This window comes from Prosopis cineraria, unplaced genomic scaffold (genome assembly GCF_029017545.1).
Source record: "Prosopis cineraria cultivar Desert tree isolate PC_DT_omini unplaced genomic scaffold, ASM2901754v1 PC12, whole genome shotgun sequence".
In the NCBI taxonomy this organism is placed as follows: Eukaryota; Viridiplantae; Streptophyta; class Magnoliopsida; order Fabales; family Fabaceae; genus Prosopis; species Prosopis cineraria.
Genome location: NW_026555343.1, coordinates 35,365,793 through 35,381,552, shown reverse-complemented (window position 1 = coordinate 35,381,552; position 15,760 = coordinate 35,365,793). Strand labels below are relative to the sequence as shown.

At 30.8% G+C, this 15,760-nt stretch overlaps 1 long non-coding RNA gene across 2 annotated transcripts; it reads right to left on the bottom strand.

Moving 5' to 3' along the window:
• Positions 1 to 5,391: 5,391 nt before the first annotated feature.
• On the bottom strand, positions 5,392 to 8,365 carry LOC129287735 (uncharacterized). 2 transcript variants are annotated; one of them, XR_008587792.1, is made up of 6 exons: positions 8,250 to 8,365; positions 8,031 to 8,076; positions 7,390 to 7,418; positions 7,067 to 7,141; positions 5,941 to 5,996; positions 5,392 to 5,838 (listed from the first exon to the last, which is right to left on the bottom strand). It is a non-coding gene; the product is annotated as an uncharacterized LOC129287735 (long non-coding RNA). The 2 variants fall into 2 exon arrangements; XR_008587791.1 differs by lacking the exon at positions 5,941 to 5,996.
• Positions 8,366 to 15,760: the final 7,395 nt, after the last annotated feature.

Sequence of the window (15,760 nt, the reverse complement as noted above, 5' to 3'; positions counted from 1 at the left end):
GAAGAGATTAACTACAAACTTGAGTTTTAAAGGAGGACCTTGGGGTTGAAGAGTTTCCGCCTAAGTAGGAGGAAGAGGGAATATTTGCATTACAATTTTGATTAGAGATCAATCAATAGGAATTTGGAAGTGAGATTGGGAGATCAAATTATATCTTAAGTGAACATGTTTAGATATTTAGAAGTGATTATTCAACATGATGTGAAAATTAATATAGATGTTTTACATAGGATACAAGCAAGGTGGTTTAAATGGAAAAAGACTAAAGTAGTTATTTGCAATCGAAAGGTATCTATTAAACTTAAAGGGAAATTTTATCAAACTCTTATAAAACCTGTCATGTTGTATGGTAGTGAATGTTAGGCTTTAAAAGGACAATAAAAGCATAAAGTTGGAGTAGTAGAGATGAGAATGTTGAGAAGGATGTGCATGTATACATGAAAAGATAAAATCCAAAATGAGCATATTCAAAAAAAATGTACGTAGCACTCATTAAGGGAAAAATGGTAGAAAATTATTTGAGATAGTTTGGACAAGTATAGAGAAGGTCGGGGGAAGCATCGGTAGGGAGAGTAAAATGGGTAATCTTGAGCTTTGTAATGAGGAGTAGAGAAAGATCAAGGAAAACACTTTTAAAAGTTGTTGAACCATACCTCTTAGTTAACAATATTCCTAAAAACTTGGTTGATGATAGAGTATAATGGCATCATATTATCCATATAGTTGACTCCACCTAGTGGGATAAGACTTGTTATTGATTGTTTAAAAATTTATATTTTAAGGAATGTGTAATTGCTTCTCTCTTCATCTTATGAAATGTAAGAGAACTGTTCTCTTGCCTTTGTAGAATGAATGCAGTAAAGCTATTTCACGGTCTTGATGATGATGGCCTACAAGAACTTGAAAAATCATCTCAAAGTTTTGGGCGAAAGAGTTTTGCTGGTGCAACAAGTCAGGTATGCTCATATTTCAGATCTCAAAGTTATCATCATCTTTTGAGGTACTTGTGGCTGTGTAAAATGATTTTACTGAGGATGTAATGAAGTGGCCCTCTTTTTTCTCCCCTCATCTACTGGATCACCTTGTAATTATTTCCTTTATATTCCCGATTGCAGTCAGATTATTTGCATAAAATAACTTTAAAGGAGGTTTCAATGAAGCGTAAGTCTCTCAACTTGACATGCAACCCAATGGCATCAAATTCAGTTGTTAGCCTATTTAAGCTTTTGGTTATTTGAGGTTTTATTATTTGTAAGTCTTCTAAAATAGATAATGAATGACTCCATCACTTCTTGTTCATGCAGTTATTATTTGTTGCTGACAAGATATTTGGTTTTTTTTTTGTTATGGATTTGACTTTCATCTATGGAATCTTTTAACGCTTTCTTGATTTTCCAATCAATTCACTCTATATCAATCATGCACTCTATATTATTGATTCAAAAATTACTCAAAATTTTGTGCATTTATATTGTAATATTCAAAAGACTTTAGTTATAAAAATGAATCTAGCTTGTTAAGCAATAATTTTGTAACTATGCCCATGCAATTCGTTCTTAACTTGAGTTGGTGGTTGCTATTCCCTTCGATAAAACAGAGCCCTTAATTCTCAGCCAGTAACTTATTAGGTACTCCATGTCTTTGGAAAGTTTTTAGTGAGAACAGTTGATATTGCCAGGTGCCTTTTTTTTATTATTGGGGGAATATTACTTTTATATTAGTTTCCGACAGTTACTTCATTTTTTTTCTTTTCTTTGTTAAATAAGAAAATGACTACTATTTTACTTTATTTATTTCAGTACTATGTACTAATGTTTTTTTATATTATCATAACCATCTGTTATAGGGAAAATGCAAGAAGAGGCATACGAAAAGGTAAACATGCCATTTTTTTACCATTTCCATTTTCTCAATAAAGTTGGCAGAACAATAGAGAATAGTCAAATCAACCCAGAGTGTTGAAGAGCCTCTTGATTGCTTTTTGGTGGAGGAAAATTGTGGGCATCACATTAATTAACACTTCTGACATTTTCAAATGATAACTTTAAGTCTATTGATTTGGATCCTTGACATATCCTGTAGTCAATAAGATCCAATTGTAGTGAAGATCTCAAGGTTTTCAAATGTTTTGATTTTTGATTGTTTTTATTTCACCTTACAGATTGTCATGTTGTAGGAAATGTACTTGCCAAAATTGCAAGACATGTGTGAGAAATTGACTACTAGAATCCAGCAGGTATCTTTTTTTTCTTTTCTTTTCTTTTCTTTTTTTTTTATCATAAGATTCAAACCATCAACCTTGCTTTATACATACCGTGTGTTGTGTCCTCCTTTTAACTTGACCGGACCACTGTTGGTAGGTTCTCATTTTTAGAGTTAACAATGTTAACACCACCAGCGGACAAAGTTGTCTTTTTTCAATTTTTCCCTTGCTTAACAATGTTAACTTTTGAGTCTGGAGTAACACATGAGCTGTCCTGCCATTGTAGCCTGTGCTGAATTGTTTGAAAATGCTTCCATTTCTCAAAGAAAGCTCATTATTGCTGTTAGAATATCTGATATTTAGTTAGTTATTAAAATAATTTTTATTTCAACTTAGTTATCATCTCAATACATCAGTGTTTGTGTGCGCATATTATATGAAACTAAATATCTTGCCTTATGTCTTCCTAATTTAAATTAAGTTTTTATCGAACCTATGTAAATGTCTACATGAATAAAATCTGCATTATATTATTTTCTTTATGTTTTTTTATAAGAACTGAATGAACAAGATGAAATGAAGGTTTAAAGAAAGATTTTATCGGAGAAATTAAGGCAAGATCTTGAATGCTTGTAAATCTCATAATCAAAAGGACTCTGAGTAGCAAGTGTACAAGACACTTAATGTTCTGATGATTGATGAACCACTTCTAGTCTTCCACTCTCATACATCATACACCTTTATACTAGAGAGAAACAAATTGCTAAACACATAATGGAAAGAAAAGCAAATAACGCCCTATCTACTACATTTGTGGCCTATGTGCAGGAGATGTAGGACAATTACTGCTCTGCGATATAAGCCATGTCGCCCACTCTCCTTTTGACTTGGTTGGCCATTGCTTTTGAATCCTCACCATTCACAAAGTGATATTTAGAATGAGAGAGACACGAGAACTCACATCTTAGTTAAATAGAAGGCACGCTGTTTCAATTGAGTCAAAGGATGCATTTAGAAAGTTAAGCATTCAATGAAGTGGGGCAAGTATATATCATTCAACACTTATCATAGCGATATGCTTATCGCTAAGATGAAATATTGACCGCCCAAATTTAATTTAAATGATCCCGATATAAAGTTTTTAAACATTAGTTAGAATTATCTTTTAGTGGTTCTGATATGCAATTGTGGGCTGTGTTAATCACCTCCCTTGTATGTATGCATATAAAATCCAGAAATTGAAAAATATTTATTTGTATTGTAAAGTGATAAGAATGTTAGAACAATAATTGTTAAAAATTAGATACTCCCTCCTGTCTGCAAAAACCAGAAAGAGAAGGATATTTTTGGTTTTATTTCCAAGTCATGTCATTTATTTTTTAATCACAGGTTTCCCCTTTTACATCTATTAAATGATGGTGAGAGAAAGAATGTTATTAAACTATATATATTTAATACGTTAAAAACTCATTGAATAACAAGGTTAATGAGTTTTAAGATTTTTTTTAATTCTAATGATACATGTTAAAATTGATTTATAAATAAGACAGAGAGTATATATGTGTATATGTGTGTGTATTTATTAATCTAATTGTATTCAATCATGAATTTGTCTCTATCAGTTTGACTCCTTTCGGCAACAAGCAGAGCTAGACAAGTATCAAAAGCTGAAGATATTCAAAACAATGTTCGAGCGACTTATAGCACTTCTACAGATTTCTGAGAGTGACATATCTCCTGCCTTGAGCAAAAAATTACCTTCATATGAGAAGCAGATTATCATTTTTATAAATGTGAAGAGGCGAAGTCAAATTCCCATTAACTCAAGTTCTGTATCTGTAGCATCATCTAGTAGTATTGCAGCCTAATAGTGTAATGCTATTTTGAACTAATGAAATGTAGAAAATAACAGGAAGTGGAGTTTCCTATAAGCTCCCATGGACCTTGATGGATGGTCAAGTTATAGAGATGTTTAAAAAAAAATTCTCACTCTTGATAGATGACATTGCATTCTCTGAAAAATCAGATTGTTTTGATTGGTCATCTCATCAACTTCTCAGTAGTCATTTGGAAGTCATGACATAGCGTTGTCCTTTGAAGTAGTTGAATTGGAGCATCATGTTGCTCTCTCTTGTCTTTTTTATAGGAAAATTTTGGCAGAGTTCTTGATCCAATTTATAAGAATTAACAATATCTTGTTTTGAGCATTTATTAGATCTTCCTTTTGTTTTTTTTGGCTCTCATTAATATAAGTATTCATTACTAACCAGTCAACTACACAAGTGAGGGTATTTTTGATAAAATAATTTTACATTTTTAGCATATAGATTATTGATTCTAATTATTTTTAATTATATTTCTTAATATTGATGAATTAGTTATTTGTTTCTTATAAAAGGGATTGGGGGTACTTGAAAATGACACGACACTATCGAACAATGATCTTATTAGTAGCTTTAAGACAAAGCCAAGCCTCTGTTCACATTTATTTTTATTTTAAAACTTAGTAGGTTCTCTTTAATGATATTCTTGTTTTGATAGAACTCTTGAATGAATAGAAATATCTTCCATGATATTTAAAATTAAGTTATTTATGTTTAAATTATTATCATTATTTTAAATACGGTATTTAAAGATTTTATAGCTTCGATATCATTTTCTTGCAAGTAATCGCTATTAAGAATTTTGATTTTCAATTCTCATATTCTGTGAAAAGATAGACAACAACTTAAAACAAGTTAATAAATTCATAGAAAATGTTTACATTTAACATTGCCTTAAACCCATATAAGAGTAAGCTAAGTTTGTATAATGGAAGTGATAAAGCATCAAACTCACTCGGGAGTCTTTTAAGTTTGTACTTATTTAAATTATGGTTGAAGTGTTAGTTTATCCTTTTTTTTTTCAAGTACACTAAAAAATACAAATAAATATCTTCTAAAAACATTAATGCCAATAAAATTCTTTAAATTACAAATAAATGCTAATAGACTAATATTATTTTTTTACCTATGTAAAATATCAAAATGCCATTTTAATTAGCCACTTGTCTGACTACAAGATGATTATCGGATCACAATTATCAGTAACAATATCAGCAAGTAATTAAAAGTATTATACTCATTTTAATAATATTTTATTAAAATATTAATAATTTAATATTTAATAATTTATGAATCTTCACACACAGTTACAAGTCAAACCTTTTAGAGTTACAAATCCATCAAAGATATACTAATCAAGTTGTAAATTAACAAGAAGTTGATGAAGGCTGCCACCTTCTGACAAAGTAAAAAGATTTCATCTTTTAAAAGATTGCAATGTCAACTCCAAAATTCACACCTCCATACCATAACAAGACTAGTGATCATCCATCATGATGGTGCATTAGCTACTAGATGATGCTACAGAACTTGGGGAGATGATGGGACTTTGCACTGCTAGATTACTCTTTGGCCTATTCATATTTATAAAATTGATAATTTGCTTCTCATATAAAGTTAATTTCTTGCTCATGCCAGGAGGTATGTCACTCTCAAAATATGCAGGATTGCCGTAAGACGCTCCAATATTGCTTTAAATAACTTCAGTTTCATAAATACGTCTGACTTTGCTTGCTGTGGAAGAGAGTCAACCTGATAGATAGTCAACATTGTCTTGAATATCTTAATAATGACAATTGAAATTTTAATGAATCAATTTTTAAAAGGAATAATAAATGAAGGGAGAATCAATACCTTATATTTTGAACAAGTATGAGTTCAAAAAAATGCTCTATACTATGGTTTGGACTCTGGAAGGAGTAAATTATATGCATAAGGCTAAATTTTTATCAAATTACAATATCAATAAAAAATCCCACATCTCCCGCATGTAGTTGGTAGGGCTTTAGTTACTTTCTTTCCAATATGTATTTCTTCATATGCTTTGCTAGTGTAAATAGGTGCATGATGGTAGAAGTAGTTCATCAGAATATTAAGTGTCTTGTGTACTTAAATGATTCTATTCGTGATTATCAGATTCATAAATATTCAGGATCCTTGGTATTCATTCATTTCTCCAACAAGATCTATTTCTTTGTACTTTCACTTTCATTTTATCTTGTTTTATCAGCTATCATATAAAAACATGTAGAAAAATCATACTATGTAGCTTTTATTCATTTAGACTAATATACAGGTTTGGTCACAACTCCTAAATTTAAATTAGGAAGAGTTAAGGCATGATATTTAACTTCATACATATTTACACTCATACATCCTTAACTGATTTGATGAGATAATAACTAATTCAAATAACTAACTAATTATCAGATATTCTAGAAACGAGGTTGGTTTCAAAGAGCTTAGCATAGGCTTCAATGGCAGAACGGCATATATGTTACTCAGAACTCAAAAGTCATGAAAACACTGAAAAAAGACAGTTTCGTCCATGGGTGGGCTTGACATTGCTAACTTATTACAGTTTTGTCCATGGAAACGCTGAAAGGACACAACATATATTACAAAGATCAAGATTTTGAACCTTGTCAGCAGAAAAAAGTAAAGTGGGATAGCTACTCCCAATCTGGGCAACAATGTCTAAATTTGAAGTTAACAATGTTAGATACACTTTTAACTGAATTATGTGGATTAAGAAAGGTGGTTAACATTAGTTAAGATTTTTGATTTCTTTAAAAATAACTATAACATTCCCAAACTACCCTTAATTAAAATTATGGAAATAATATATAAATGCTTAACTAAATTTTATGAAGTGTATTATATTAAGGAGAGGGCAAAACATCTAAAAAGTGTCTTGTATTAAAAACCAAAGGAGACATCGGGTAACAGTACCCAAAGAGATAAAGAAAACCTAAGATACCTTCTGAAGTTTATTAGCAATTTTCTGGTACATTTCATTCAATTCTGGCAAGTACATTTCCTTTAACACTAGGATCTGTAGGTTGAAATTAAAAAAATCAAAAAAATCAAAATATTAGTATCTCAAGGATTCAAATCATTGTACTTAATGTTATAATTTAAAAATGTAAAATACAAAAATGTGAGTTCATGTAATGTTCACAATTTTCCTCAACCAAAGGGCAATCACTGTCCAATACTTATTTTGGGTTGGCTTGACTATTTTCTCTTGTTCTGCCAGCTTTATTAAGAAAATAGAAAAGGCAAAAAGAATAGGACATTTACCTTTTGGTAAACCTCTCCTTGCATTTTCCCTAGGACAAACATTATTATGATATAAATACATGAGTACATATTGCTCAAATAAATAACTTAAAATAGTACTTATCACTTTCTTCTTTAAAAGAAAAAAGAGCAAAGAGGTAACTAATCATAAGAAACTGATATAGAAGGTATTATTGCATCAACCAACTAAAAAAGAAATGGCAATATAAACTTTTCTCACTACATTCTTTCAATAGACAGTGAGTACCTAACAAGTTACAGATAGAGGAGAAAGAACTCTGTTTTAATGAAGGGAATAGGAAACAACATTATAATACAAATGAACAAAATTTGAGTGATAGTTGAATCAATAATATAGAGTGCACAATCAATATGCCCCAAATTTAATTCGGAAACCCAGAAAATGTTATAAAGTTCCACGGATGAAAGTCAAATCAATAGCAAAAAACCAAATATTTTGTCCAACAAATAATAACTGCTTGAACAACAAGTGATTGAGTCATTTACAGTCCATTTTAGACCTACCAAACCATAATGTAGAAGCTTCAAAAATAAAGAAACCTCGAATAACAAAAAGCTTAATTAGGCTAAAACAACTCAATTTGATGCTACAAAGTCAAACATCAAGTTTAAAGACTTACTCTTTATTGAAACCTCCTTCAAAGTTATTTTGTGCAAATAATCCGACTGAAATTGGGAGCATAAAGGAAATGAGCATAAGAAAATCCATGTAGTTGACCACACCACCCAAAAAAAAAACAGAGAAGGGTTGCCTCATTACATTCTCAATCTAATATGCTTACATAGATACCTTAAAAGATGATAATAACTTCAAGATCTGGAAATAGAATTGAGCATACCTGGCTTGCTGCACAGCAAAAGTCTTTTTCTCAAAATTTTGAGAAAATTCTTATAGTTCTTGCAGGCCGTCTTCATCATCATAATGGCAATATAGCTTTACTGTATTTATTCTTCATAGCTAAGAGAACAGTTCACTTTCAAGTCATAAGATGGTGAAGAGAGTTCTTAAACAATCAAAGGCTCTAAAGCAAATAACATCCTTGTTATGTAGTAGCAAATTTAAAAAACCCCAAATATAATTGATAAATCACTAACATATACTCCCTCTATTTAAAAATATAAAGCATTTTTAATCAAATCTCATCCCGCAATAAAATAGTTATTTACTTTCAAACTGACCTTATCTTTCTATATTTACCCCTATTAAATACCCTACAATAAATATAAAGTCATTCATCAATAGGGGCACTTTTGAAAAAAAAGGTAATTATTACACCTCAAAAGGCTAAAAATGTTTTACATTTTTGAATATCCAATTCCTCAAAAAATGCCTGACATCAAAAAATGCCATACTTTTTTTAATTCTATATATATATATAATCACTCAAAGTGTAAAGCAATAAAAAAAGTCTGCTAATAATTATCCATAAATAACAACATTCAGTACTCAACTTGATGCATCAGCGTTTTGCAAATTTTTTAGTCTAAGCTTTAGAATAATATATGCCAATCAATTCCTCTTATTCCTCAAATGAAATATCATCATAATGATTGTCAACAGGCAATCCTTCAATCTTCTCTTCATTTTCAAAGGTTTCATTTGTTCATCAACCATTTCAAGAGCATGAGAAGAGATTGGCCCTCTTCTCATGCTCTAAATATGATTAATGAATACAAAATCATTCAATATTTGGTTGTCTAAGGAAAAGTCAAGTGAATCTCCGATTGTCACCTCTGTAAAATCACATAAATTATGACTATTTGTTCCCCAATTTATATGTAGTTCTAATTACAGCTAGACATAGTAGCTCCTATAGCATAGTTACAAAAAGGCTATATGAAAGTTGTCGTGCCAGAAATTGGCATATTGTAAGGTTGCATTGCGATGAGTTACAAGCTGTAAAGCTATTAATAACTATGCCTTAAACGAAAATACATTATCAACATTTAATTTCAATTCCCTCTTTCAAATTAAGAAAAGATACATAGAAAACAAATGTGATATGAATTACACAAATAGATACTACCAATGACCAATTTTTCTTTCCTGACAACAGTATATGACCTAGAAACTAGGAAAAAACAACAAAAGAATAAAAGAATAAAAATAGATGAAGTGACTCATTAAGCTCGGCTCTTTACAAGTACATGTAACAGGTAGTTGAATATGATGAAATCAACTTAATAACATATTAGAAGCTAATGGATAGTTAGGCGGGGACTAGAGGAGTCTTCTTTCAAAAGCTAGAAAATGAAGTGGGAAAACAAACTGCCTTAAGTACTCTATAAAGCATCCCAAGAAGCTGAATTTGGGACTTGGAATTCCATATCACCTAAATTCCATCAATTGACTCTCTTGGAGGGTCAACATCTGATGACCACACTCCACAACACTTTACTTATTTGTATCCCAGTCTAAACCCTTAGTCAGAATCCTCCATAAATCCTTTATGGAGTCAAGAACTACTAGCCTTGATACCAAATTGCTGGGTACCTAAATGAGGTGCCCCCATGAAAATACTAATTATTGAGGTGAGGAAACCAACCTATTTAAGTACCTTATATAGCAACCCACATACTCAATGTGAGAATTAGACATCTCATGCCACCTTAGCCTCATTAGAATCATAATTCATCAAAAAGAAGAAAAATGTATACCTAGTCAACTATATCAAATAGAAAAACTATTGGTGTATGGAAAAACACCAAGGTGAAAATAAAAAAGGCAACACAAACCAATCTTGCCAAGCTACAATGAAATGCAACATCACATATTGGCAGATTCCAAAAGCAATGAGAAGCACATTTACATTCATGGACGTAACATGAACATGAAAAGCAGAATATAACAAGCAGAGTCTCCAAATGCTTTGTGTACAATATAAATGCTCAACATGTATGAAAAAGAAATTCCTTTTCTGACGTGGACACTTCATAACTCCAAAGTCAAATTGTCGACAATACCATTATAGCAATGATAGTATGATACACAAATTGTCAATCAGGCTTCTTGTGCATCATGTCAAGCTCATCCTATTAAGAAGTATGTGTAAAACTACCCTATCAAAGTTCTTGCTCAGACCTCAACTATGATAGCATAATATCAACATTCAGCATGAATTATAGATTTGAGAATGAAGAACACTGGCGTTTCAAAGGAAGTTGAAAAGGTCAAATTATAGTTCTGAATTCTACACTGTTGTATTCATAGAGAGAAAACTAGGCAATAGTTTAGCAAGTTGGCCAATCATAAACAATGGCACCAAGAGTCTGCTTCAGACATATATATCTATATATATATATATATATTCATGAAATTATGAACAAATTAAATTTACATGACAAACAAGTGAAGATTGAGGGAAGCCTTTCAATTTTAAAGCACCCACAGAAACAAAGAAAAATTCAGATTTGAAATACAAAAAAAGATTTAGACCTACATTTGTTGGACAGCATTTTTACGAGCACCAGGCTGCATTTCAGCTCTCTAATCACTTGCATCCATAATTGGCTCTCCACCAAGTACAAGTCTGCCAAATGTGATTTGACTCAGGTCTCAAAATGAGAACATTTAAATCAAATCAGACATCATAAGGAAATATATAAAATGGGCTGGCACGTGTAGATCAATTAATACAAAGGATATCAACCTAAACTATATTTTCACCCACTGTCAAGCAGCCAAACCAACCTTCACAAGTCATTAGACATTCTATTGTCATGTTCTAATGAAACCCAGCCAACACACGAAGCCTTGGATGTTATTGACATTAACTATGAAATACTAATAGAAAGACAATAGAAATATAGCCAAGAATTCCATCAGATTAGCCAATTTGTATTCAATAAAAATTCTCTACGACGTTTATTTCAAAATATACTGGCCTTTATTTTGGCCTGCCTGACAAAATAAACTGGCCTTAAACTATTGATATCATAGGAAGTAAGTAATTCAATACAATCCCTCTATTCAAAATGAGTGTCCCTGTATAACCCTTCTTTCAATATCGCTTCTTTCATGCAACAGCAATGAAATATTTCAGTTAAAATTGACAAGCTTACTCAAATAAAAAATGCATACCTTAAAATACTTTCATCCAGGAACAAGCCAAAGGTGTATGATTAGATGATCGAAGCCGAGAAAAATAAGACAATGATCCTGCGAACTGTGGGCAAGATAAAATGGTTGAACAATCTTTCTTTGACTTCAATGAATTGACGGGAAGTTATCGTGTAAAAAGGACAGCAAGCTTTATTTTTAAATTTATTATCAATAATGATCCTTTATAATTTAATTTTTATTATTATTTTTTATTTTTAAATGTATGCCTGATATAAAATCTCTATCAAGCTTTTTTTCCCCCATGAACATTAAATAATTTAACTCATTTTCCAAAACACCATACAATGCATAGTATTTACCTAATTTTAATCTCAAATGTATAATTAAAAAATCAATCTTATCCCTACTTACAATGTTGTTAAATTAGAATTAAATAAAATTTATAGATGATAAAGTGATATCAGGTTTTTTAGGGCCAATTTTAAATTGACTATGTTTATTTTTCTTTTTAGTATTTTATTTTTCATTCATACTAATTATTTAGCATGTAAAAAAATGAACATTCAATATGGAATGAAAAAAATAATAAAATGAAAAAGTGATTTTCATTAGCAATATCATTTACTCCCTTAATAAAAAGTATGAAAAAAAGATATTAATGCATGGTATAAAGAACAGGTAGGGTTGACTAATTAGACCAAGGGCCTTAGTCATCAGGCCGATCCAATTAATGAGATGAACTAGGTTGACTTGATTACTTTTATTTGCTCTCTTTTCCCTTCTAAATATTGAACCATAAATTAAATCAAAATCTTTTAATTAACATTTTTAATGTTGTTGTATTTTATTATTGTCATAAATTTATAATTAATATTTGTGTAAGATTTTATGGATTGATTTTTCATTTACTTGAGAATTAATGACTTCTTTATTTGAATATTACTCTTTGTCCTGTTTAAATATGAATATTTGTGTATCTTTAAATTAAAACATATTATTCTAATCATGAACAATCTGATTTCAAGTTGACCCCTGGTTGGACTATTGACCTTTAAACCACTGATAGTTACTATTATTGAAACAATTTTTTCAATATTAAAATTGTTTAAAGTTAATTTAAGATTAGTCATGTTACAAAATAAATTAAGGTTGTGTTTGGATGGGTGAATTTGGATTTGAAATCTCACATTTGAAATTTATATAATTGAAATTCTTTGTTTGGATGATATAAAAAAAATTTTAAATTATAATATTAAAATTTTTTGTTTAAATCTTAAGTAAAATTTTAAATTTTAAATTCTATATTTGAATTTAAAAGCAACTCGGTCAACGTCGATGGTCTAAATGGTTGACCTCCATGAGGACCGAACCATTAGCGCTAACTAGGATCGAACGTTAGACATCCATTAGGATTGTATTGCTGGCAACGATTGGAACCCGACCGCCGACACTAGTTGGGATAGGATTGCTAGCACCAACCAAAATTGACCCGCCAGTGTCAATTAGGACTAGATAGCCACCCACAATAGGAATTTGACGGATGGCTCCCACTGTGACTAGACTGGCGATACCGGATCAAACTGACAACCTCGGCCAGGACCAGATCGTTAATGATCTGGTCCCAGTTGGTACCGACAGTCTTTTCCCAGTTAAGGTCACTGGTCTTGATCATGGTGGGATTCAGTTTTTCAATCATCGATCTCGATCATAGGAGGTTGTTTAGTCTCGATTGTTGTTAGTGGTACGATCTCAATGAAAGTTTGCCATTCAATCCTAATCACAGGTGGTAGTTTGGTCCTAGTTGGCATTGATAGTTTGGTCTTAGTAGAAGTTGGTTGTCCGGTCCCGGTCAATGCTAGCAGTCAAATGGAAGTCACCTATCCAATCCTCTTTATAGCCTACACTCCAAATCCAATTCCAATCATTGCTTGCACTTCAGTCTTGGTGGAAGTCGGTTGTTTGATCTCAATTAGCAGTGGCAGCAGTCTAGTCCTAGTCATCGTCAATAATCTGGTCCTATTCAACTCCCCTGATAGGCCGGTCAAATTACAAAAAGATTGAAGTAAAATATGAAATAATATGGGTTTAGAAAGAATTTCAAATTATAAAAAGATTAAGGTAGAATTTAAATCCAAGTCTAAGTCTATATGCATCCAAACATAGAATAAATGAATTAGTTACATTATCTATTGAAAGTGAAATATTAGAATTATTTGACTACAAAATTTAAATATATGATTTTGCAGTTTAAAAAATTAGAAAAGTGATATGAAAATAGATAAATGACAACAGATTAAGCTTCTTAAATAATTTTGCCCTAGGTCCCAAGACGTCTTCACACGACCTTGCATTAGGTGCCTCTTAAGCTTTTCTAAGGCCTGTCCACCTTTATGGTTTGCCTTTTCATTTTAGAGAGATGCTCCTTTATTTCTTTGCAACTCCTTAAGGTAAAGGCCACAACCTCTTCTCTGGGTTTCTCTTTGTGTTGCTAGAAAATTTCTCTCGAGGCTTCTCTAAGAACTTGTTTACTAGTTGATTAATTTGAATTTTCAAATTTTGGATAACTTCTTAATTTTGGATTTCTAAATTCTTGATAGCTGCTTTGGTTGCCGCCTGCGCATGTTGAGCATTGGTTTGAATATTGACAAGCTTGGAGATCATATCTTACAACTTGTCAATTATGGAGTTCATGCTTGAAGGTTGTTGAGGTCGGATATGAATTCCACATAAGAAATCAGATGGTGTGTGAATGAGGTTGGTTCCCTCAACAAAAGTTTACTTACATTCAACTATTTGCATCAAAATTAGTAGCATCCATAGCATAAGAAGAATTGCTAAAATTATGATGCACAAAAAAGGCTTTGAAATTCCTATTTAATTTATTCTAGATGTCTAACCTACAAGGAGGTGAAGATTTTGTTATTTCTATTAATTTTAATATATAAAAAGATTGAGAAAAATATTTGAATTTAAAATTAAATCAAAAATAACAAATAATGAATATATAAAAATTAATTATCCAATCAACACAAGCATTGGAGTTCATTATTCACTCTATAAGTTACTAATTTCTACCATTTAAATTGAGTATTTATTAATTATAATGATAATTGTTCCTAAAATGTCAATTAGTCCCTACTCGATTATCATTGAATTCATTCTTGTACCACCCAAACTCCTAATCAAGCTGAGAAGAAGCTACAATTTAAATAATATCTAAATTGATATCTAATTTAGTTATTTGTGTTTACCGTTATAGAGGTATGTTTACTCTTCACCTCTAAGTTTATTGAGTTTACCTATAGATTAAATATTATGTTGATCAATCATGACATTTCATGAAGAATTAAAAAAAATATGATTAGAAAAATAAATCAAAACATAATTATAAATCAAAATCTATAAGAGTTAAACAAAGGAATAGAAATTAGTTGCTCTAAAATTTTCAATCATAAAAACAAATCAAAGAGGAAAGGGAATATTTAAGATGTGAGAACCTAATAATATTTCTCTCGACTTTCGTGAAAACTCTTAGGCTGCTCTTATAAGTTATTGGAAGCATAGGTGGCGCTATGTATATGTTGGGGGGTAAATGCACCCCTTAAATTTGGAGAAAATTATAAGGAGGGTTATATGTTTGATTATTTTGCACTTATTGGCTAAAATATTTTGCATCCCTTAACTCAATTTTAAAGATGTTTGGATTACAAAAAAAATTAAAATATGTTTAGTTGAAGCTTAACAAAATGTTACACCACATGGCCCAAGGTCCTAACATCGTCACTAATTGGATGCTTTGTCTCTTCATGAGAGGAGTATTTATAAATAAAGTATTGCTATTTGATATGAGAATATATATATTTTCTTCAAAATCTCATTAGATTTAGCTCTTCATTTCCCCCCTTTTATTCTCTCTCTTCCCCTTGCGTGAGTGAGACACATGATTCCTTCAATTCATTTAATTTAGGGAAAATAACAATTAAGAATATCATAAGACCATTAATTACAATTAGAGATTCTAATTTATTAAAATTTTAATAATGGACTATGGCTCTTACCTGAAATTAAAACTATATATGAGTTTACAAAATTGCTGTCACTTGAAAAATAAAAAAAAGATACTACTAAAATTATTATGATGAGTTAGGATTATATTATTAATCTTAATTGGAAAAATCATTATTTACACTTGAGAATGAGTTGTTTTCCAATATGAAACTAAAATTCACTTGTAAAACTTTCGAAAGGCACTTATAAATAAAAGATAGCCACTTAAAAATTTATCAA